General features: G+C 43.3%; 1 long non-coding RNA gene across 1 annotated transcript in view; it reads left to right on the top strand.

The window, feature by feature from the left end:
- The window catches only part of LOC138784583 (uncharacterized), a 63,213-nt gene extending 41,762 nt beyond the window's left edge, over positions 1 to 21,451 (top strand). The window contains exon 3 of the long non-coding RNA XR_011361881.1: positions 21,331 to 21,451. This is a non-coding gene — a long non-coding RNA (uncharacterized lncRNA). The remainder of the gene's footprint in view (positions 1 to 21,330) is intronic.
- Positions 21,452 to 24,895: the final 3,444 nt, after the last annotated feature.

Raw genomic sequence — 24,895 nt, forward strand, 5'->3', positions numbered from 1 at the left:
GGGGGCATTATTAGTTCATGGGGGCCACCTCTGGGGGCATTATTAGCTCATGGGGGCACAGCAGGGAATCCTACATACAGGGGGCACAGCAGGGGATCCTACATACAGGGGGCATCCCACATTCCTACTCGCTTTACTGCACATAACACCAAACAGCGCAGTTACTTTGGGAGCCTACAGGAGGGAGAAAGGAAAGGAAGTTGCTAGAAATGTGCGGAGCCTAAATTGTTTGTCTCGCAGGTTCTGAAAAGATGAAACGTATCTGGAAGAAATCATCATGGAGGTCTGGACTGGATGGAGAGGAAAAGGGAAAGTGACGCCTCAGATCAAAGAAGACGTCACCTGTGAGTCCCTGTATGACACTTTTCTTATTTTGTAGAACATCATTTAGTAGGGGTGTCCCGAGGTGACAGCTACTACATTATCTGTACTCAGAGATATGGCTGTGTTATCTGTGGTGTTACATAGGACTGCAGGTGACATCTACATTATCTGTACTCAGAGATATCACTGTGTTATCTGTGCTGTTACATAGGACTGCAGGTGACTACTACATTATCTGTACTCAGAGGGATATCACTGTGTTATCTGTGGTGTTACATAGGACTGCAGGTGACTACTACATTATCTGTACTCAGAGGGATATCACTGTGTTATCTGTGGTGTTACATAGGACTGCAGGTGACATCTACTACATGATCTATACACAGAGATATCACTGTGTTATCTGTGCTGTTACATAGGACTGCAGGTGAAATCTACTACATTATCTGTAATCAGAGATATCACTGTGTTATGTGGTGATACATAGGACTGCAGGTGATATCAGGTGATTTCTCCAGGTTGCAGAAGTTCAAACTTCATCGTGCCCTGCTGACAGTTTATTATGGGAGTTGTAGTTTTGCAGCATGTGGCTCTTCAGGTTGCAGCACTACAACCCCCATCGTTTCCAACTGGCAGTTTATGATGAGAGTTGTAGTTTTTCAGCTGGAGAGTCAAAGATTGGAATACAATGATTAGACAATGACACAGTACAGTCCATTAATTATAGGGGGCAGTAGTGCAGTACATAAGGTGGAGGCAGTGGCAGTGCATTAGAACATGGTGGCACATTAGAGTAATTGGATATAACGTTAGATATGACTTTGCCTGATCGGGTGAGATGGGGGGGCCCCAAGCTAACATTTTGCACCAGGGCTCATCAGTCTTTAGCTACGCCCCTGGGTACAGCTGTCAGGGGCCCGAGCTCAAACAAGGATCCAGGGGGGCCCGGCCATCCAGCCTCCCTGCATACAGGCTCCTGACAGCTGTACCGCACAGGCAGGAAGCAGTAGAGACACAGGGCCCCCTCCCCCGCCCCTCACTATCTCCTCTTCCTGCTTTCACTTGTGCTGGGATGTCGGAGAAGGAGGGGCGGGGAGCCGCTGTGTGAGGAGAGGGACTGCAGCACCTGGAACCTGGAGCTTCCCTGGTCAGAGTAAGTGTGTGTCTGTGTGTTTATATATACATGTGTGCTGGTGTCTGTATACATGTGTGCTGGTGTCTGTATGTGTGTATACATGTGTGCTGGTGTCTGTATGTGTGTATACATGTGTGCTGGTGTCTGTATACATGTGTGCTGGTGTCTGTATTCATGTGTGCTGGTGTCTGTATACATGTTTGCAGGTGTCTGTATGTGTGTATACATGTGTGCTGGTGTCTGTATACATGTGTGCTGGTGTCTGTATGTGTGTATACATGTGTGCTGGTGTCTGTATACATGTGTGCTTGTGTCTGTATGTGTGTATACATGTGTGCTGGTGTCTGTATGTGTGTATACATGTGTGCTGGTGTCTGTATACATGTGTGCTGGTGTCTGTATTCATGTGTGCTGGTGTCTGTATGTGTGTATACATGTGTGCTGGTGTGTGTATACATGTGTGCTGGTGTCTGTATACATGTGTGCTGGTGTCTGTATGTGTGTGTATACATGTGTGCTGGTGTCTGTATGTGTGTACACATGTGTGCTGGTGTCTGTATACATGTGTGCTGGTGTCTGTATGTGTGTATACATGTGTGTTGGTGTCTGTATACATGTGTGCTGGTGTCTGTAAATGTGTATACATGTGTGCTGGTGTCTGTATACATGTGTGCTGGTGTCTGTATGTGTGTATACATGTGTGCTGGTGTCTGTATACATGTGTGCTTGTGTCTGTATGTCTGTATACATGTGTGCTGGTGTCTGTATGTGTGTATACATGTGTGCTGGTGTCTGTATACATGTGTGCTGGTGTCTGTATGTGTGTATACATGTGTGCTGGTGTCTGTATACATGTGTGCTGGTGTCTGTATACATGTGTGCTGGTGTCTGTGTGTGAGATCAATTCTAGAGAACTGGCTCATATACCCCATTTTCCCCAGTGGCTTAAAATGTAACCTCTGTTATACAGTTATAAAATTGTAGAACCTAAATGTGAACAAGGTGCAGGGTCCCGAAATTCCTGGTGACGGCCCTGCCCCCAAACCACTTGTACCTTCAGATAGCTGCTTTTAATCCAAGATCTGTCCTGGGGTCCGTTCGGCAGGGGATGCAGTTATTGTCATAAAATCAACTTTTAATCCTGCAGCGCTGTGTCTAACAGCCGGGGCTTACATTTGTATATGCATTAGGCTGGCACCACCTCTCTGTCCTTCCTCCCCACCCTCCTCATCATTAGGAATGATCCAGGAACATTTACTGCTGTTTGAGCTTTGCACAGGTGTCTTAACGATCCAGCCCATGTTCATTATGCACACAGGTGGGGAATAGGAAGCAATCTGCCTGGAGCATTCCTAATGATGAGGAGGGTGGGGAGGAGGGACAGAGAGGTTGTGCCAGCCAAATGCATATACAAATGTAAGCCCCGGCCGTTAGACACAGCGCTGAAGGATTAAAAGTTGTTTTTATGACAATAACTGCATCCCCTGCCGAACAGACCCCAGGACAGATCTTGGATTAAAAGCAGCTATCTGAAGGTACAAGTGGTTTGGGGGGTCAGATTGTGGGTACAGAGTCGCTTTAAGACCCTATTACACGGAACGATTATCGACAGTATTCGGCCTTTACATCCGATAATCGTCTTGTGTAATAGAAGGCAACAATCAGCCAACATAAACTATGTCGGCTGATCGTTTCTGTCGTTTGTCTTTCAACATGTTGAAAGACAAATGACTGTGAGAGCAGCGATCTGCTGCCGTCGCTTCATGGAATTGGAGCAGCGGCAGCAGACCGCCACTATCCTTTATGGGCTGCCCGGACAATCTAGCGATCACCCGGGTAGTACTCCCTGCGGCCTCCCCTGCACTCACCCGCTCGTTTGCTCCTTTTTGTCGCCCCGTGTAATAGGTGCTTTAGGGGTGATAGATTTTCGCTGTCGACCCTTTTGTTTTTAGAGGGATAACCCAGAACCAGAGCAATCTGACTGAATCTTACAACTCCCTTCCCCATAGGGAACACAGAAATGTTTGTGTAAGGGGAGGACGGGAGAGATAATTGTTCGACGAATGATTGTTCGGTTAATAGTTATTTATAGTGTATAAGAACATTTAATGTCCCCATACACCTCATACTTTTGCCAGCCTTATCTGCCACTTGGGCCTAAATCTGTCTTTATCTATCTATCTATCTATCTATCTACTATGGCTGTTACTTTAAAGTCTGTGTAAAACAAAAACTGATGTAACTTGCTCATATCAACCAATAAAATAAAAACTGAGATCTCATTGGTTGTTATGAGGAAATTACACCAGTAGTTTTGGACAGATTTGTAAATCTGGACCATAATCTACAGAAACACATAAATACAGTGGGGAAAATAAGTATTTAATACGCTGACAATTTGCAACTTTTCCCACCTACAAAGGATGGAGAAGGTTTGTAATGTTAATGGTAGGGATACTTCACCTGTGAGAGACAGACTCTATTAAAATAAATCCCCAAAATCACATTCTTTGAATTTCAAATAATTATTTTGGATTTTATTGCCTGAAATATGTATTTGACACAATAGAAAAACAACTTAATATTTAGTACAGAAACCTTTGTTTGCAAAACAGAGGTCAGACATTTCCTGTAGTTCTTGACCAAGTTTGCACACACTGCAGCAGGGATTTTGTCCCACCCATCCATACAGATCACCTCCAGATCTTTCAGGTTTCAACATTGGTCAACATTGAGTTTCAGCTCCCTCCAAGGATTTCTATTGGGTTCAGGTCAGGGAACTGGCCAGTACTTGAAATACTTCTTACAGAGCTGGTCCTTAGTCGCCCTGGCTGTGTGTTTTGGGTAATTATCATGCTGGAAGGTCCTGCAACAACCCATCTTCAATGCTTCTACTAGGGGAAGTCTCATAATACATGGCTTCATCCATTTTCCCTTCGATACAATGCAGTTGTACTGTCCCTTTTGCAGAAAAGCGCTCTGACTATGATGTTTCCACTCCCATGCCTTACGGTTGGGTCTGTGTTCTTCTTGTTCCTCCAAACTGCAAGTAGAGTTGATACCAAAAATGTCTATGTTGGTTTCATCTGACCACATGACCTTCTTCTATGCCTCCTCTGGATCATCCAGATGGTAAATGGCAAACTTCAAATGGGCCCGCACATGTGCTGGTATGAACAGGGGGATCTTGTGTCCTGCAGGATTTTACATCGTAGTGTGTTACTAATGGTAAAATTTTAGTCTGTGGTCTCAGTTCTCTTCGGGCCATTGACCAAGGGCTGATTCCTGACCTTTTTCACAATCATCCGTACCCCACCAAGCAAGATCTTGCATGGAACTCAAGATCATAGAAGATTGACAGTCATCTTGTGCACCAACAGTTGTTGCCTGCTTACAAAGTTGTTTGTCTATTGTCCTGTAGCCCATCCCAGCATTATGCAGGTCTAAAATTTTGTTCCTGGCGTCCTTAGACAGCTCTTTGGTCTTGGCCATGGTGGAGAGGTTGAAGTGTGATTGACTGAGTGTGTGTACAGTTGTTGTTGTTTTTTTAACAGATTAGGAATTCAAACAGGTGCAATTAATACAGTGATTAGTGCAAAAAAGGAAAAAAAAAAACCCTGATCTGCAAAGGACAGAATTCTGTCTGGTTGGTAGGTGATCAAACACTTATTTCATGCAATAAAATGCAAATTAATTCAATGTAATTTTCTGGAATTATTTTTTATAGATTCTGTCTCTCACATGTGAAGTGTACCTATGATAAAAATTACAGATCTCTCCATTCTTTGTAGGTGGGAAAACTTGCAAAATCGGCAGTGGATGAAATACTTTCCCCACTGTATATGTAATCACAACCACTGCAGTGGATGAAATACTTTCCCCACTGTATATGTAATCACAACCACTGCTTTTAGAGCAGAGAAGTGGTCACCCAGTCAATGTAGACAATGAGCAGTAAAAAGAAGAGAAAAAGAGTGGGTATATCAAGGAGACAAGTTAGCTAAATGAATGTATTTGTAAAAGTATTTCACTTTATGTGCCCTACAAGTAACAATAAAGGCCCTATTACATGGTGCGATTATTGTTTAAAAAATTGCTATAACGATCGAAAATGAGCGATTATCTGTCTGTGTAATAACACCCAATGATCAAACAGCAAATGAAAAATTGTTTATTTTTGTCTTTCATCAAGTTGAAAAATTATCGTTGGTAGTTCGCAGATTGTTCACATTTCTGTTCGTGTAATAAGTGTAAAAAGCCGATAAAACATGTTGCGTGGGTTGTCCTGAGTAATAATTAGTGACCATATAAAGACGTTCATAACAGTAATCGGTGAATGTAATAACCTCAGAATTGTTCACTAGTGATCGATCGTTATAACGAATCTATCAACGATAATTGCTACTTGTAATACAGGCTTTAGTCTTTATTTATACAGAGTACGGTTCAGGGAAGAAAAAGAGTGCTGCACCTCGCACCTATGGCTGATACTAGTACCTCTCGGCTGCATAAAAAACATCAGAATTCTGTATGTGAATTGATCAAGCCACACTGCCCCATGTACCTCGTGCAGGTATCTGATCCACATGGGTCCCTACACTAAGTCCACACTGTGCCGGTCAGCGACCACCACCCCCGCAGGCGTGCACAGTCAGGGAAGGGAGGCCATGGAACGGCCCTGCAACCCCCATGCCACGGGACCAGACCCAAAAATGCCACACCAAAACCCAGCCAGCACCACCGGCGGAGGAAGCTGCCCCCAAACAGCACAAGTCTGGATAAGGTATTGCACTCACCATAGCTATCAAAGATAGAATGGGACAGACAGGAGGGATGACCAAAATTAGCAGGATATGCCTGTGCTCACATGTCGCAATATGGCTTGATCAATTCATATACATACACTCTGGTGTTGATTTTTAATATAGGCCTAGCGGCATTAGTATCAGCCATAGATGGGATGTGCAGCCGTTCCATTCTCTCCAGTTCGTGTTTCACAGTTCTCCCTCTCTGAACAGCTCGCACTCCTTTATAAGACCCACATGACCAAAATTAGCAGGAGATGCCTGTGCTCACATGTCTGGACCTTATGTCTTTCCCATTCTGTGAGAGCAGCAATGGTAAGTGTAATACCATATCCATACTTGTGTCGTTTGGGGGCAGCCTTCCCCGCCGGTGGTGCTGGCTGGGTTTTGGTGGGGCTTTTTGGGTCTGGTTCTGTGACATTGGGGTTGCAGAGCCGTTCCATGGCCTCCCTTCCCTGCATGTGCACGCTTTGCGGGGTTGGCGGTCGCTGACCGACACGGTGTGGAGTTAGCGTAGGGACCCGTGTGGACCAGAGGACCTGCACGGTGGTACACGGGGCAATATGGCTTGATCAATTTATATACAGACACTCTGGTGTTGATTTTTAATATAGGCCTAGCGGCATTAGTATCAGCCATAGATGGGATGTGCAGCCGTTCCATTCTCTCCAGTTCGTGTTTATTTATACAGAGCCAACTGATTTTGCAGCACTTTACATAGCTTTGCCAATCTGGTCAAGTACAATTTTAACTGTTAGGGTACAAACACACACAGTGTATACGCAGCAGATACGCAGCAGATTTGATGCTGTGTTCAGTTATTTAGATCTAATCTGCTGCGTATTTGCTGCGTATCGCAGCAGTAAATACGGAGCGTATATGCCGTGTGTGTTTGTACCCTCAGTAGAGATAGGAATACCACTTTAATGAAGCTGCAGTGCGCTTGTCTGACCACCACTCCACTCCAATGGGAGCTTTGGGAGATGCCAGAATGGATAAACGATTAACTTTTAGGAGCTGTCAAAACTCTGCGGCCCTAAGTCATCTCAGATCCCTTTTCACAGGAATCCCACCAAGTCCTGATGGGCTCTGTATTACTTTTAATGAGGTCAATTGGGATTACAGTTCAGTCACAGGAAGAATAATGCTGCATATAAGCTATTGTTTCTGTCAAAAACACAGGACAGAATATAGCGGCAGTGTGTTCTTAATAGGATATTTTTTGGCTCAAACTAGGAGGGGAAAGTAAGGAGAAAAAGTATAAAGGACATCTTCCTTTTTGTATCTACTGCTTGTTTTATCTAATAAAGAAATCTCAAAAAGTGTACTGTGTGAACTTGTCCTTCATGTATAAAGTAACTGCAGTGAGGGCACATTTTTATGTGTTTCCCTATAATCTACATAATACACATGTGACTGGAATGCACAGCGAACATCGACGGCAAGAAAAATGCATTTTTATCCACCAAACATGAGAGCTATGAAGCCTCTACTGACACATTCCTAAATCCCATTAGACTAGGAAAGCCTGGTATTAAGGGAACAGTAACATCATTAATTAATTAAGTCCCAGATGAATAGAGTTTGCGTAAGTTTCTCTTCGCTGAATGGCGCTATGTAATTACAGAGGCTGACGTCTATTGTTTTCAAAACAAACAGCTGCACTCAGTTACTGGTGCAGTAAAAGAACCATTCATTAACCCCTACCGGGATGTTCACTCTAGTCTGCATAGACCTAAGACCGGCATGCTGTGCTGCTGAATAATTGAGGCACTTCTACAAGGGCACCTACTAATGTTACCATTAACCAGAGAACTGCCAAGTGAAACCACTTCAGTGTGTGTAGAAATTTAAAGGGAAACTATCAGCAGGTTAGACACATTGAACCTGCTGATATGTCCCTTTTGTGCACAGAGCACATCCACGTACAGGATCTACAGCAGATCTGCAGTAGATTTGATGGCCCAGATTTGATTTGCTTTGAATATGCAACTTTAAATCTGTGCCATCAAATCTGCTTCAGATCCTGTACGTGTGAACGCACCCTTAGGGGGCCTTCACACATAACGGATCCGCAGGGGATTTCACGAAGGGGATTTCCGCTGAGGATCCATTGCCTTGTATTTTCTATGAGAATACATACTCACAGCGGGATTGTCATCCCGTTGTGAGTATGTAAGTTATCCCCCCACCGGCCAGAGCATATTGTACCTGCTCCATGCTCCAGCTTGCTTCTGGGGCTACCGGCGTCTGCGCATCCTGCTCAGCCAATTAGTGGCTGCGGCGGGGCAGCGCACTGATTGGTTGAGCGGGATATCTAGCCGGGAACCCCCAAAGCAAGCCGGTGCGCGGAGCAGGTACAGTATGCTTTGGCTGGCAGGGGGGTTAATTTACAGTATGTATTCTTATAGAAAATTCAAGGCAATGGATCTGCAGCGGATTTCGATGCAAATTTGCAGCGTGAAATCTGCTGCGGATCCGTTATGTGTGAAGGCACTCTTTGGGGGAATTTATTATGACTGGAGAGGTGCACACCTCTCACTAAATCCAGCAAATGTGAGGCCGTCGTACGGCAGTCACAGAATTCCACCCCAGCTTTGGAGGCAAAAATCATAATATATCAGGCATAGGAGAAGGCCATGCCTGCTCCCCACCTTGGCTCAGACGTTCCTTCTAGGCCATATGAGGAAAGAAAGTTTAGAGCTCATGAGAGGAGATTATGTACCTACTGGAGCTGCACGTTCCATTGTGTGACTTGTCAGGCTTGTGCGCCCCTATTTAATAAATAGCGGTTGCACAAAACTGACATGTCAGTTTTTGCTGCGGCTGGTAGGGTTCCGGGCCGGAGCGTATTCTATGTGTACACACTCTGGCCAGGATTCCCTCAGCCTGCAGTGCTCGTAAGTTTTGAATTAATCACGGCCGTTGTTGCGAGTCGGTAACAACGGCCGTGATCAATTCACAACTTATGTTGTGTGAACATGGCCTAAATATGTTTGATCGACCCCAAGTAAAATAAATTGATTTATTAAATGCACAAAGAAACCTGAGGATACTTTTACATGTACAGATCTATCACTTAAGCATTCTTTAGTCAATGATATGTGATGACATTATAAAGCATGCTTTAGCATTTCCTACCATATAAACTGCTTTGCCATTGCCTTTGTCTCTGAAAATGTATATGTCTTCCCTCACTGTATGCAAATCAGCGCTAACTGGGCATGTGGACGGTGTCTTTCCCTCACCAAGGCACGGCTACTGGGATGTAGTCAGGGCTCCCGTTCTGTAATCCTCCCTCTCTGGGTGTCCTCTGTAAGATGTAGAAGGCTGTAGGCCTGGGAATAACATCCAGAGTGTCAAGAATACAGCACAGAGTGGTGTGACTAAAGCCCGGGAGCCATGACTAGTTGAGGGAGAGATGCCGCCAACATCTTAGTGCATTTGCATCAAACGCGGGATGGAGCATCACTACATATTGGGGGAGACAGAGGCAACAGCAGACAAGCAGTTTATACGGTAGAAAATGCTGCAGCATGCGTTACAACTAGGGATGGTCCGAACCGAGTTCGGTTCGGGTTCGTACGAACTCGAACTCTCGGTAATGTTTCCCGCTGTCTGCCCGCTCCGTGCAGCGGGCGGATCCAGTGGGAGGACCGCCTGGAAAACTGGGATACAGCCATAGCCATAGGCTGTACCCCAGTTTTACAGGCGGTCCTCCCGCTGTATCCACCCGCTCCACGGAGCGGGCAGACAGCAGGAATCTGATGCCGAGCGTTCGGGTTCATACGAACCCGAACCTCGGAGGCTTCGGATCATCCCTAGTTACAACAACCTTGTAACTCGAAACACTAAAATGTCATGTTTGGTTCCCTGTAACATATGGTACAAAGGCATTGTGAGCCCAGCCTTACTGTGTTCCTGTTGACACACAGTAATAATATTGAAGGGTTAAAGGGCCAGTTACTTTTTTATTTAGTAACAGAATTTCAGTTTGTCCAGAAGTACAAAACACTCCACTGTAGTTTTTATCCACACAAAAAGTGCAAAAGTTGTCACCTGGTCCAAAGACTATACCATACAATGTGAACAAAAAAGTGAAATATTAAGAAACTAAGATGACTGAAGAGCCTCTCTGTGAGATTCCAGTATTCCCAGGTGTCTGCTTTTCCTGAGACTTGTTAATGTTTCTGGTAGCAGCTGTGAGCAGTAATTCTAGTGTTGGCTGCGTTCTATGTGTTAACTATATCACTACCAATCATGTGCTTTGTACTTCATAGCAAACGTTTTTAGTGGCATACAAAGTACGGGTTTTTAGCCTTCACTTTTAGCTTATTGTGTAAGAAATAGCCATCACTATAAAAAATATGATTAAGGGTTTAGGTTGTCAAGTGCAATGTTTAGGCTGGGTTCACACTACATATATTTCAGTCACTATTGTGGTCCTCATATTGCAACCAAAACCAGGAGTGGATTAAAAACACAGAAAGGCTCTGTTCACACAATGTTGAAATTGAGTGGATGGCCGCCATATAACGGTAAATAACTGCCATTATTTCAATATAACAGCCGTTGTTTTAAAATAACAGCAAATATTTGCCATTAAATGGTGGCCATCCACTCAATTTCAACATTGTGTGAACAGATCCTTTCTGTGTTTTCAATCCACTCCTGGTTGTGGTTGCAATATGAGGACCACAATACTGACTGAAATATACGTAGTGTGAACCCAGCCTTACGGTGCATATCACATTTCCCTGATCCACAGGTAACAGTTCTATACCTCAGAACTGAGACAAATGCCCCGATTTATCAATTTGTCTGAAACAAAAACGGGTGTAATTTCCCTATACCAACTATTCATGGTGCAGCTCTCATTTTACCAGAGCTCATTAAAGTGATATTGTCCCCCCTTAATTTATGTGTGGTTCTCTGCACCATTCACAAGCTTAGATGCTGCCCATTCAATATATACCTGTATAACACTTGTCTGTGTCTACTTTCTGCTCTAAATCGCTTCATTTCTTCGGTGGACGGAGTCCCCTAAGCAGAGCTTTACGGCAGTTGGGCCATAGCTCTCTTGGGAGAGGGGGCCCAACTATCATGAAGCCCCTCCTAGGTGACAATGCCCTCTGATGCGGTTCAGAAACAGCTGTTATTTGCTATTAAATGGCGGCCATCAACTCAGTTTCAACAGTGTGTGAACATTGCCTTTCTGTGTTTTTAGTCCACTCCTGGTTTTGGTTGCAAAATACTCACCAAAATACTGAGCAAAAATACTCTGTGAGAACATAGCCAAAAGGTGCTGCAATACGATGAGATATATAACCACATTTTTCCCCTTAGTGTCCATTTACATGTACAAGATCTGTAGCAGCTTTAAAATTGCTAATTTTATTTAGTTCCATTGATATCTGCTGTATAAGTTTCAAATCTGCAGCAGATCCTGTGTGAATGTACTCTAAATTTGTATTACATGGATGTCCTAATGGTGCCTTCACACACACCAGATCCGCAGCGGATTTTGGCAGTTCTTTCCTATGAGAATACATACAACAGGATTGACATCCCGCTGCGAGTATGTAATTTAACTCCCGCTGGCTGGAGCATACATAACCTGTTCCCCACTCTGCCTTGCTTCAGGGGTTCCCGGCTGGACGTCCGGCTCAGCCAATCAGTGGCTGCGGCAGGGCAGCGCACTGATTGGCTCAGCGGGATGTGCAGATGCTGGGAACCCCTGCAACAAGCAAGCCGGAGCGTGGAGCAGGTGATGTATGCTTCAGCCAGCGGGGGTTAACTTACATACTCGCAGCGGGATGTCAATCCTGATGTGAGTATGTATTCTCATAGGAAAGATACTGCTAATGGAACCACAGCAGATTTTGCTGCAAATTTGCAGCGTAAAATCCGCTTAGGGCCTGGTGTGTGTGAAGGCACCCTAAAGAGATATTCTTTATCAGGTGATAGGGAATAGAAAAGCAAGCAAATTTGCAAATGCTTTGCATTAGAAAAATTGTTTAGTTTTGCTTTTTGGCCCTTTTCTCTCTTCGCTTTAGTTGACAGCTTATTTCTTAGTTTCTCAATCACTTACCTCTGCTCTGTGAGCAGTGGCCAGGATCCTTGGGAGCTGGTAACTATGTTTTTACTCCTTCTATGTCTCCCTCTGAGGTCACAAATGTCTCCAGGGCTTGGTTTGTCCCTGGAGAGGTGAGGTGTGTAACCTGTTGGAGACACAGCGATGCAGAGCTGATTCAGCTATGGACCACTGTGTCCCGTCCTCTGCCCCCCTGCGTCCCCATCCTGCCAAACCAGGAAGTGAGGAGTGCTCATCTGATTCTTGGAGAAATGAGAATACCCCTTTAAGGATTAATTTTGGCTTTATTTTTCAAATGGAAAGATGAGAAAAACATCTGCGTCCCTTATATGCATGCCAAGACTTTCCCACCGATGAAATTTATTTTCATGTTTTCAATTGAATGGATGATTATGTTTTATTAGAAAAACTAATTAAATCTTACAGAAAAGCTTATTTGAGTTCTCTGTTAAGCTATGTATTGTGCTATATGGCTCCTTTTTTATGCATAACAAAAAAGCTGTTTTCAAAAGTAGAATTGGGTTGTCCTTCTAAGGACACAGTGAGAAGAAGTCAGTGGAAAGTACATTAATAGCTGCATACAAGAATAGCACACATCCCACTATTTCAGATGGCCAAGCTTAGATGTTTGAGATTCAGAGTAGGATAAATGTTTTATGCATTTCCTTTTTCATGTTCCTTAGCAATCTTTCTTTTACATACAACCAGAAAACATTATATCAGCTTATACATGGCCACATGCAGGTTTTTGTCAAGAGAAGGGGGCACACAAACAAAGACAGATGTACATGAGTGCACACATCTAGTATAATGTAGTCATACAAGTTTCCCTGTAACAGTACGATTGTCCGGATTGCATGGTATAATATAAAGATGCTATGAAGGCTGTGTTTCATATGACAGTGAAGCATTTGCCTGCAGTAGTACTGATAAATCGCATCACTTGTTAAGTATACCTATAACTGCTATAGAATAACCAGAAAATGGGCAAATTTCTTAAATCAGGTTTTTGTGATGTGTTTATTATAATTTCCCCCTTTTTTCTCCAATTTTCCTATCTCTATTTCAAAATAGCACTGAAATCTAGCAGTTTTTATTCCAAAACCTAAATATTATTAAAGTAGAAGTCCGGCAAAATTTTTTATTAAAGTATTGTATTGCCCCCCAAAAGTTATACAAATCACCAATTTACACTTATTACGGGAAATGCTCATAAAGTGCTTTTTTTTCCTGCACTTACTACTGCATCAAGGCTTCCCTTCCTGGATAAAATGGTGATGTCACGACCCGACTCCCAGAGCTGTGTGGGCTGTGGCTGCTGGAGAGGATGATGGCTGGGGATGCTCAGTGTCCCTCCAGTGTCCTGTGTCCCTCAGTGTCCCCCTGCCATCATCCTCTACAGCAGCTACAGCCCGCACAGCTCTGGGAGTCGGGTCGTGACATCACTATTTTATCCAGGAAGTGAAGCCTTGATGCAGTAGTAAGTGAAGGGAAAAAAAACACTTTGGGTAGATTTATTAAACTGGTGTAAAGTAGAGCTTGCTCAGTTGTCCCTAGCAACCAATCAGATTCCACCTTTCTTTCCTCACAGACTCTTTGGAAAATGAAAGGTAGAATCTGATTGGTTGCTAGGGGCAACTGAGCCTATTCTACTTTACACCAAGTTTGATAAATCTCCCCGTTTATGTGCATTTCCTGTAATAAGTGTATATTGTGGTTTGTATAACTTTTGGGGGGGCAATACAATACTTTAATAAAAATTTTCACAGGACTTCTCCATTTAGCTGATACTTCCTGTTCTGCACATATCACTTTTCAGCAGTATTGTTTTCATCATCACAGACAGGATGTTGTCTATGTCCATGAGGCTTGCTGTAAAGCATATTTCTAAATGCCATTAAAGATGACCTGTTGCCAACCCCCAAAAATGAGATGATTATTATTATTAATATTATTATTATTGATGATAATAATAATAATTTTTAAAGCACCCTTGATTCCAGAGTGCTAAGAGATTAATATTGTTTGATTAGGGTATCCTGGTTACACAGCTGTTTACAGTTTCTTGCCCTCCCATTACTGAGATATGTGTATTTATAGTTTTCCCTGACAATATCAGGTGCAGGGCTGTATTTATCACGTGGTCTGGTGCCTAGGGCAGCACCTTTCAGGGGGCAGCACCAGGGAGCAAGGGTAAGAAAACAACTTTTTTTTGTTGTTTTTATTTTTTAGTCTCCCACCTGTTCAGACTTGCCAGTAAATCTGGTGTCTTTTTGAGGGGATAGGGGGAGGAGGTATGGTCAGGTCTGGTGTGGAGGTGTTTTTCAGGTCTGGTATCGCTGTGATGCCTATTACCTACCAATCCTGTGGTGAGAATTCCTTCAGACAATATGCAGACTGCTCTAATCATTGATTCAATGTGGAAATTTATGTTTTAGGCAGTTAAAAATCATGAAAAATGTGATGCAGACAATGTTTCTCCATGTAGAAAAAATGCATTTAGCCGAAACCACTCTCCCCCAAGCTCCCCAAGATGGGGCGTCTTCAGGTTTAGTGCCCAGGGCAGCAGCAGCTGTTAATACGGCCTTGATCAGTTGATGGATTTTACAGTCAGAGGGTGTAAATGCTTTATATTGTAGGGCGTGAATGCTCCCATATATCACTCCCATTATTAAAACTAAGTTTACACCCATTTGACTACTCGCTGAAATGTCAGACAAATTCTAAACCCATACCTCTGAGGCTGGCTAACTGTCCTCTTTAAAATAGCTCAGACAAAATGGCTGCCGCAATATTACTGTATTAAGAAATTACAATCAGAAAATAGAAACAAATTAGGAAAAAGAGCATGCTTCAGAATCTGGCTATAAACAGTTATACATTCACTTTAAGGCTATGTTCACACACTGTATAAAAAGCAGCTGTTCCACATGAACTGTCATTGTTTAAGGGCCCTATTCCACAGTAACAATAATCGGCCGAATCGGCCCCATTTGGCCCGATTCGGCCGATTATCGTTCGGTGAAATAGAGAGAACGATTAGCCGATGATCGTGTCAGCGGCTGATCGTTCATTTAGGGCCAGACCTAAAATCATCGTTCCCCCACTGCGCATCGCTACAGTTGAATAGCGGTGCACGGTGGGCGACTGACGATTTCAGAAGCGCAGCAGCATACATTACCTGTCAGGTCTTCTTCTCTGCGCTGTCTTCATCCCGCGCGCTCTATCTTCCGAATGGCCGGTCAGCTGACGGAGCGCTCAGCCAATCACAGGCTGGGACCGCCGCGGCCTGTGATTGGCTGAGTGTGGCCTGTCAGCTCACCGGCCATTCGGAAGATAGAGCGCGCGGGACACGGGGATGAAGACAGCGCAGAGAAGACCTGCAGGTAATGTATGATTCTCCAAGGACTGCAAGGACATCGGTAACGATGTCCTTGCAGCCCTCGCTCAACGATCATCGGGCCGTGGAATAGGCCCAGTAAACGAGCGGCGATCTAGCAGATCGCCGCTCGTTTACATCGTTTATCGGGCCCTCCTCGGCCCGTGGAATAGGACCCTAACACTATCTACGGCTAATATCTGGCCAGGCCAACAGAGTGTTGCAATTTAAAGAAACTCTTGCTGTGTGTGGGAGAGTATCATCCTGCAGAAAAATGTAACACTTGGTAGTTCTAGCATGAAAGACAACACATGTTGTCACATAATGCCCTGCACATGTTGCTGAGCTGTTAGTGCCCTTGTATCACTACTAGGGGCAGTATGCAATGGCTCCCTAGATCATCACACCAGCAGTTTGGCCAGTGTGTTGCTTCACAGCAAACACACTGCTCTACACTTGAGCGCAGAGTCGGACTGGGGTATCTGGGGCCCACCAATGAAGAACCAGTGAGAAATGACATGACGTGTTCCGGTCATCTGGTGGGCCAGGATGTAGCACTTTAGGTTTCTTGTTTATGCCACCACTGCAAACAGTGATGGTGGCTGATAATGACAAGTCACATAATGGGGCACTGTAACACCAAACTTCCATCTGCTATGTGCCTCAAAATGGTTTGGGCAGGGGAAGGCACATGTAATGCCTGTTTCTAATTTTGAAGCAACAATTTGGTTTTTATGCCAATCAGTGTTTAGACAAAGAGATACAATTGTTTTTACAATTGCTTTAAAGGGGTTATCCGAATAACAAAATCAACATTCTAAATGATCCCCCTTCCCAATACCACCCTACGTCTAATATACATGTATAACCTATCTTGCACCCTTTCCCTGTTTTTTTTTCTCTTACTTACTCGCTCTGGACATCTAAATAATCTTCTCTGTGTCCACTCTGTGACAACACTTTGTTCCCTCTTCCCCCCTCCCTTTGTGGTCACAGGACATGTGATCTCCTCTGTGGGGGCTGGATTAGCTGTCTATTGACCAGACCTCCAGGAAACAGAATCTGCATCATCTGCATGCAGGTGATCACTGCTAGTGAAAGTGCTGCTTCCATAAACTTGCATTAGTCCCAGAGCCTAGGTTTCTGTAATATGAAAAGTTATAGTTCTATCCCTGCTTGCTGTTACTGAATGCATGCATATGTACCTGTCTTTGTATCACAGCTCTGCATATTGTAAGTGTTATGAATGTTCTTAGAGTCTGGATGGAACCAGAATGTTTTCATTCACAGTCAGCAAGCAGAGATCTAATCCTACAGTACACCCTCCCATTACCCGGTAAATATATGCCCATTATGCAGAACATAGCTTACACCATGCACGCGTCAGCTCTGCTACACCATCAGCTAGTATAGAATACATACTAGGGCGATGTGATGCAATTTCAGTTAAAACAAACAGTCCTGTGTTTACTGTGCAATAGTAATCACAGCAGTAACATAAAGGAGGCAAAGGGGGCGAGTACACAAATGGTCGAGTAAGGGAAATGCATGATGGGAAATGTAGTTTCCTGCCCTGCACCATCTTGGATATAGATAGACTTTTAGAAAAACTTGTAACTCAGGAATGGCAGCAGCTAGAAAGACAGGAGATGGCTCAAAATATTCAGGGGAACTTGGTTAGCAAGGCCACATTTAATTTTTTAGCTCTTGGGTGGATAACCCCTTTAAGATCACTTAAGGCCATCTCGCAAACTAGGGTGAATATGTGAAAGACTGTTTAGACGAAGCAATCTGCGAATTATCAGAGAGCGACCAGCGATGATTTGAGAACATGTTGAAAGATTACGATTAAGGATTTCTCGCTCTTCACTTGAACGTTACCTGTATTTCCACCAGGTAATAATGCGATTATTATTGCACAGATTTGAATGATAATTATTCCTTGTAAAAGGACCATAAGCTGTACATCCTTGGCGGATCAAATCACCTTCTTTACTGGAGGTCTGTCTGGGTCGTCCTTTGCGGGTATTTAAAATTAGACATGCGCACATTGATAAATGTGCCCTTTAACTTTCAAAACTAGTGTGAAACTAACCTGCATGCAGTTTTCTCTGACTTTCTTTCAGAAAGTAGTTTGTTATAGAATGAGTGCTTTGATCCCCTCTTTTTTAGCCACTGAATAAGCAGTAATGCCTGTGTTAGGAGAATAAGTGTGTGTCATCTAAAGGAAAGAGCAGGTATTGTCTGCCTCTGACTAATTCCCCATGGACCAACAGATGCAACAGAGCAGACAAACACATTTTTAGTGTGAAAAGCTATTTCTGTCACATGGCAGTACACATGGAAAAATAGTTTTTCTTGGCCTGAAAGACACAAATGACAGTTACGAGGGGATTAACAAAAACAGATGCATGTAAGATGCTCACAGAGTATTCCAGCCAGTCAGCTTTCCATTGTTATAAATGAGCCGTGAAAGTGGACCAGTTAAACAAAATCATCTGTGGGGAGGAGCTTTTACCTGTAGAAGAGACAGCATGAAGTCCTGTGGTAGGTAAAGATGTGCAGCCTCTTATATAGAAGAAATCTTATAAATTCCTTTCATGCAATCGCACATTTAGGCTGGGTTCACACTGTGTTTTTGCTGTCCGTTTAATGTGTAATATTTAAAGGAGGAAAAAAGGTGCGAAAATGGATAGTAAAAACAGAAGCTGTTGTATGCCATATGCATACATCCATTTTTCATTGACGCTCTAACTTATGGAACTTTTTAATGAAGTACAATGTCAGCCTTTTTGCTGCTACTTTATTCTATGACAGATATTCAATTTAAAAAATCTGTGGAAGGTCCGCTATGTGTTGTAATACACTCTGCCCTCTACTGGTGTAAGAAAGCATTACATATATAGAGCAGTAGGGTTCTATAACAGAAGGGAGGGAGGGAAGGAAGAGCTTCTCAAAGTTCCAGCATCACTCCTGGCTAGGGATCAAAGAGTCCACAGTGACTCTGGAAGGTGGGAGGGAGTAATGGCTGCTGTTACTATAGATAGAAGTATTCAAGAAAGAAATACAAGAGAGAAGTAAGTGGATGCATGTGTATGTTTGTGTATATGTGTGTGATTGTACGTGTAAATATGTGTTACATTGTATAGATGTGTATGCTGTAGTGTGTAAATGGGTGTAATGTATGTATGTGCATGCGCAAGTGGTTATGTTTTTGTGTACATATGCATGTACCGTAATAGTCAAATTGTAGCATTTTCTAGCTCATTTTAAGACTTTAACACTGTGTTCTACAAGGTATATGTTTGTTTGTTTTTTTATTCCAAAGAATTTGCATGTACCTGTTCATCGTAATGGTTGTGAACCCCCTTACAAAACCCTACATTTTGTCACAACAGGTTCCCCTGAGATCCAACAACAGGTTCCCCTGAGATCCAACAACAGGTTCCCCCGAAATACAACAACAGGTTCCCCTAAGATTAAACAACAGGTTCCCCTGAGATCCAACAACAGGTTCCCCTAAGATTAAACAACAGGTTCCCCTGAGATCCAACAACAGGTTCCCCTGAGATCCAACAACAGGTTCCCCTGAGATCCAACAACAGGTTCCCCTAAGATTAAACAACAGGTTCCCCTGAGATTAAACAACAGGTTCCCCTGAGATCCAACAACAGGTTCCCCTAAGATTAAACAACAGGTTCCCCTGAGATTAAACAAGAGGTTCCCCTGAGATCCAACAACAGGTTCCCCTGAGATCCAACAACAGGTTCCCCTAAGATTAAACAACAGGTTCCCCTGAGATCCAACAACAGGTTCCCCTGAGATCCAACAACAGGTTCCCCTAAGATCAAACAACAGGTTCCCCTAAGATTAAACAACAGGTTCCCCTGAGATCCAACAACAGGTTCCCCTAAGATCAAACAACAGGTTCCCCTAAGATTAAACAACAGGTTCCCTTGAGATCCAACAACAGGTTCCCCTAAGATTAAACAACAGGTTCCCCTGAGATCCAACAACAGGTTCCCTTAAGATCAGGTGATGATAGTGGGTCTGGCTAGATCCCCCAACTATTAGCAAAGTAAAGTTTCTTACAAAGCTGCTGTCTGTTGTAGCTTATAGAAAGGAATGGAGATACCCTCTGTGACATTCATGTGGATAAGAATTTCTTAATGAGGTTTATATAAAGGGCAGCATAAGAGGGATGTGGCAGCCCACCAGATTTACTATGATACACCAGTGACCATAGTGGATATCAATATTGATGCTGGCATTCAGTGCATGCCCTGCGCTACACAAAAGCAAATTTATTAGGGACCAGCGCCCCTTAAAAAAATCTGCTGAAGTGATCGGTGGCAGGGAGTTTACTTTGACTGACCAGATATGCCAGTCTTATAAAACACCTCCCTTTATGTTTCCTTTTCTCACTGTTTTTAGGGTCCCTGCTAATTTGTCATTGAACCGTAACATTGCTGATTCCAGAGGGTAAATAACTGTTTAGTACTGATCAAGTCTAACAAATACAAGAGCTCTTAGGTTGTCTCGCCTATCCATTTCAGTTTAAAAAAACTACCTAAACATTATAAAAATATATTATGCAAGTTTTTTTGTTTTTTTTTATGCAAGATCTCTGAAAAGATCGTCCCAGACGGTACTGCAGTACTGGCTGGATGGTCTTTGGCGCCACAGAGTTCTGATGTGGGAGCAACCGTGCGTGCCCGCATCAGAACTCCCCACAGCATACTATGGAGCGAGCATCCATAGTGTGCACTGACATGGTTTTCTGTGGCCGCTATTCAATGAATAGCGGCTGCAGAAAACTGACATGTCAGTTATTTGCTGCGCCGCTAGAGATCCTGGATGGAGCGTATACTATGTGTATACACTCCGGCTGTTTCTGCTTTCGCAGCATATTTTATGGAAAAATGTAATTACAAAGTACAATTGGTGTTGCAAAAAATAAGCGCTTATATGGGTCTGTAGGTAAAAAAAATGCAAACGCTGTGGTCTTTCAAATACAAGGAAAAACCAAAAGTGCAAAAATGAAAAGTGTCTCTGTCATTAAAGGGTTAATGGCCCCAAGGGGCTACAATGGCTACTTACAACCACAGGAGAGGAAATCAATAGCTGATTGGGGGGGTGCCGATACCCGGTAACATCATGATGTAAACAATGGAGAGAGTCGCAAGCCAAGGTTCTGTACATTGTGTAGTGGTGCGGCCAGGTTAGTGCAGCACAGCTCTCATCCACTTCAATAGAAGCTGCGCTGCAGTATACCCTATGTCACCAGTACAATATATAGTAAGCCAAGTTAAGCTCTGTACATTGGTTACAGCTGAAGCACACTAGAAGCTACATAAACAGAGTAGATCACGGGGCGACACCGTTTGCAGAATTCCCATTAAAATTGACGGGAGTTATGCAAATTGTGTTGCTGCACTTGGTCTGTTTTTGGCTTCATGACTATATGTGGCGGCCACAAACAGGTTGGAAGTGGCTGGGAAGCCATTTTTGTTAGATGGGAGTACCCCTTTAAAGCAGCATAATATTGATAAATCTGTCGTCCTTTTTATATATGTTTTTTCTTGCATTTTAGCAAACATCATAGAAACAAGACTGCCATTCTGTTATGGAAGAAATCTGGCTGCTGACCTTCTAAAGCTGTGTGGCTGGCACCAGGATACCAGTGATGGGACACTACGCTACAGCACACAAGATACTCTCTCACAAGATAAGGCTCTTACTGTTTTTTTTTCTTTTCTACTCTTCCTTTTGTCTTTCTTTTTCTACTATGCTTCCCTTGTATTTCAGGCTTTAAAGAGAAGAATAACACTTCCCAAAGGAAATTTTTCCAAACGAAATTTTATGTTTTTACCCATTGAAGCAGGTTCACACTATGTATGACAGCGGACGTTCAGTGACACGGCCACAGTCAGTGAACTTCATCTCTTTTGAATTGGAATGCGGACACATACGGGTATGAATGAACCCACTATATACCAAATGTTTATCTACCTGTATATACACTTGCAGGCTTTAAGAACATTTTTTGTGGAACACTAGAGGGCAGTAAAACATTTCTAAAAACCATTGCCACTGCAAATCACATTAGAAAGTGTATTTCTGACAATGAATGTTTAGCAGCTGAACTGTGTAAATTGAGCTGTGTGAAATGTAGGCATGTCAAATGTTATTGATCAGAGCAGGTCCTACTGCTGACACCTGCTCTGATCAAGAGATTTAGCCAGGGAAAAATCATGCCTGTGCAATGCAATCCCAAGCCAGCAGCGCAGCCCATCAAAATTTAAATGGAAGTCAGGCTGATATGGTCCCCTGAACTGCTGTATACAGCTCCTGCAGCAGCTGCGGCACGTGCTGGCTGCGGCTGCGGCAGTAGCTGCATGCCCAAAAAAAAGGACTTTAATCCCCCGGGGGCATGACAGGCAGAGGCGGGGAAGTTATCTGGGCGACTTCCCACCCGTATCTAGTCACCGCGCTCTGCCGGTCAGCGCGCTCGGAGAGGATGAATGACAGGCAGAGAGGTCCGTTACTGGCCTGGGCTTGTGTCCAGCAATGCCTTCTGCTAAGAATGCCTCTGCAGAGTGCTGTCATATGTTTAAAGGGTACAAGGTATTAGGCTCCGTTCACACAGAATTCTCTGCAGCGGAATCACGTCATCCTCCGTGTCATACTGGCTGTCTATGGGAGGCTCGCACGCCTCCTCTCTGACATGTCAATTCTTCTGAGCGGAGAGAGAAGGCACGTGAGCCTCCCATAGACAGCCAGTATGACACAGAGGATGGTGTGATTCCGCGGTGGATAATTCCACTGTGGAATTCCGCCAGTTTTTACTACGTGTGAACGGAGCCTTAGTGTAATTGTGTACATATTTATGCATCCATACTATTTTAGTCCTTTATTTTAATTTTTCTACCCCAGAATATTTCAATATAGTTTGTTTTTTTACATATTTCACAGATTATAGTTAACATTAAGGCTATGTTCACACTACGTAAAAAAACACAGCCGTATTTCATAACAATGGCCGTATTTGTGCAAACAGCGGCCGTTATTTGCGCAAATACAGCCGTTGTTATGAAATACGGCTGTGTTTTTTACGTAGTGTGAACCAGGCCTAAAGGTGAAAAAAGTTCTAAAATGATTCTTCTATCTATGAGTCTATTTTTTTTCTATTTTACATTATGTCATCAATAAGGTCATAATAGACCATTGGGCAGCTTTTACAGTGTAACACTCTTCCTTTGCACAGCTGCAGTGTATATTTTTATCTAATCACAGTTGCCTCCTCTCTACACTTTTACCCTCTCTATTCTCCACACTTCCTTTCCCACCCCCCTATGCAGTGCTGAACACTAAAAGTGGGGTACCCAGACACTAGGACAACCCTTGTCTACGGCAAGGATCTTTAAATCAGGACAGTCACCCCCCAAAAGGAAAGGAAGAGGGACTGATCCCCAGTAAAGCAAAAGTGCACTAAGCCGAAAGACTTTACTGACACTATGCTCAACTACGTGGGGAAGCCTTCACTAGTAAGCTCCACCCAGAGACAGAGACTTGGAATTCGTACAACCTCACATGGTGGTCTCCAATATTGTGTAGACAGAAAGTGGTCAGATATCCAAGTAATATCTAAATGTGAGTACAAGGATTCTTTCACCAAGATACTATATTCAACACACATCTCGGCAGACTACTGTTACTACTTAGACGAGATCTTCTATCCGGCCCCTAAACTACCCTTGCACGTTAGCCTTTTTTCTTCTACTAACTTCTACCTCAAGAGTCTGTCTAAAGAGTTTTTATATATTTTTGCAATAGCAGCTGTGAGTCGAGACTCTGTCATCACTAACATTGCACCCACACCTGTACCTCACACTAGTTCTACCAAGGTCTGGTGCCCGTGTGTCCGGGGTGGGTACTACTACTCAAGGCCACCATTGCAAAGTTGCCCCAAAACACCAGAGCCCACCAGCTAGTGCAACACCAGCATCCAGCACCCTGGGCAACGGCATTTGTAAATTGCAATTAGATCGCCCGTAAGATATCTTTTTTTCTAAACTAAATAACCCCAAGCTTGATAACCTGTCTTGGTACTTTAACTCGCCCGTTCCCCTAATGATCTTGGTCGCTTTCCTCTACACCCGCTCCAGTTCAGCTTTGTCCCTCTTATATACCAATGCCCAAAACTGTACACAGTATTTCATATGTGGTCTGACCAATGATTTGTAAAGAGAGAAAACTATGTTCTCATCTTTAGCATCTATGCCTCGTTAGATGCATCCTATAATTTCATTAGCTTCGGCAGCTGCTGCCTGGCACTGATCACTAAAGTTGAGTTTACTGTCCAACAATACCACAGGTTCTTTTCGGAAGCAGTTTTACCCATTATTTTATTATTTTGCACATAACTGTCCTTATTATTTTTACGGCCTAAGTGCATAACCTTACATTTATCCACATTAAATGTAATTTGCCATTTCTCTGCCGAGCCTCTAGCTTCTCCAAATCGCTCTGTTATATTATATTATGCTCCTCTGTGGTGATTATTTTACTCAGTTTAGTGTCATCTGCAAAAATGGAAATTCCACTGTGCAACCCCTCTACAAGGTCATAAATAAACATATTAAAAAGCAGTGGACCTAATACTGACCCCTGCGGTACCCCACTTGTAACTGACCCAATCTGAGTATCAATAACCACCCTCTGTTTCCTATCACTTATTAGGTTACTAACCCATTTACATATATTTTTTTCCTAATACCAGCATCCTCATTTTATAGAACAACCTGATATGTGGCACAGTTTTAAATGCCCTTGAAAAGTCCAGCTACACAACATCCACAGCCTCCCCCAGGTCCAGTCAATAACTGACCTGCTTATAGAAGCTGATCAGATTAGCCTGACAGGTCCAATCCCTCATAAACCTACGCTGGTGCTCTGTTATAAGATTATTTTCATTAAGATAGTTCAGTATAGCATCTTTTACAAAACCCTCAAATACCCACAATAGATGTTAGACTTACAGGCCTATAGTCTCAGGATCACTTTTTGACCCCTTTTTGAATATTGGCACTACATTAGCTGTGTGCTGGTCTTGTAGAACAATCCCTGTCATTATAGAATCTTTAAATATTAGGAAT

This window comes from Dendropsophus ebraccatus, chromosome 2, assembly GCF_027789765.1.
Source record: "Dendropsophus ebraccatus isolate aDenEbr1 chromosome 2, aDenEbr1.pat, whole genome shotgun sequence".
Taxonomy (NCBI): Eukaryota; Metazoa; Chordata; class Amphibia; order Anura; family Hylidae; genus Dendropsophus; species Dendropsophus ebraccatus.